This window comes from Lycium barbarum, chromosome 10 (assembly GCF_019175385.1).
Source record: "Lycium barbarum isolate Lr01 chromosome 10, ASM1917538v2, whole genome shotgun sequence".
In the NCBI taxonomy this organism is placed as follows: domain Eukaryota; kingdom Viridiplantae; phylum Streptophyta; class Magnoliopsida; order Solanales; family Solanaceae; genus Lycium; species Lycium barbarum.
The window spans coordinates 38,317,192-38,318,668 of record NC_083346.1 but is presented as its reverse complement, the minus strand read 5'-3'; positions in this window follow the sequence as shown (position 1 = coordinate 38,318,668).

Below are 1,477 nucleotides of genomic sequence, written 5' to 3'. Positions count from 1 at the left end.
ATTCGTAGCATGTTCTTACATATGTGTGCATGTCTGGTTTGTATGAATAGAGCCTCAGATTGATATTGGGATTTGGGGTAAAAAACTAGTGAAAAACCCAAGGTCACTAGTTTGGATGCGACCGCTGCAGTGAGTCCGCCATAGTGGGGCGCCGATCGCCACCGTAGGATTCGGGGAATTGGGGAAAGTCTACCATAGCGGGCGGTGCTTCAGCGTGGTCTTGAGCGCTAGTGTGAGTCGGGCTAGTTAATGAGGTTCGCCGTAGCGGTGGTATTTTTGGCTACAGCGAGACTAGTGATTGCTGTAGCGGTCTACAGGAGACAGAAACCCAGTTTTATATTGCAAAATTCGAGTCTTTAAGTCATATAACTCCAAAAACCGTTCCCAAGAAAGTAAGAGGCGATTTTCATAAGGCTTGGGTGGATTCTTCTGTGAGGGTAAGTCTTAATCCTTTCCTTGTTCATTCTCTTGTCATTTTTAAGTTCATATGCTAGTTAAGGTTCTCTTATGGTGGGTGAAAAGACTACAACCCTAAAATTAGTAAACCCTTTAATAATGGATGGGTTGTTGATTTTATTGTTGTTTAATCATCTAGAAGTGTAGGTGATCACTTTCTTGGATAGGAAATTGATTATTTATGATGAGGATTGTGTATTGAGACTTATGGTTCCATACAAAATGGGAACTTTGGCCTAAAATCTGTTTTGAAAGGGGTAAATTGATTAGAAACTCATAAATTGGAGGATTATGATTGTTGGGATTGAGATTATGATAAATTCACCATTAGATGATGGTTTCACCCATTTGAAATGGGTAGAAGTAATTGGGTCTTCTTCCCCAATTGTTGTTCTTATTTTGATTAGATGGTCTACTGCTTACGTAGTGTTATATTGCTAGACTTTGAGCGTTCCGAAGCATTATTGAAGGAGAAAGCTCTAGAGGAGTAGCTTGCTTTGTTCCAGTTCTGAACCTGAGATAGGTTATGGTTTAATTGAGTTAGACTTTGGTTAGTTGATTGTATATGTAGTAGAATTGACGGGAGAAAGCATCATTAAGTCTTTAGACATGACGTCTGGTTGGACATCACTTAGTTTGGTATGATTTCTAATTATGTGGGCTTGTCGCCATTATTTTACGTACCGAAACTTGAGGTGAAATGGTTGTGTTATGAGAAGGAAGGAGTGAATATATGCTCTTGTTGTTGATTGAGATTGTCGCATATTCATGCTCAGTTGAGTTGATTATCTGAGTCCTGTTATAACTTGAGGCATGGTGCCTTGCATTTATTGACATTGAATTTATTGACTGATCATATTCCATATTGACTGTTGGACTGGAAATACGTTGAGATGCATATTATTGTGTTGTTGTGCCTATCTGCCTATTCTGTTGATTTTAGGAACGTATGCATGATACCAACCATAGTCGACCTATGATATCTGTTGGTGCATAGTGTTTGTACCGATACTACCTTGCT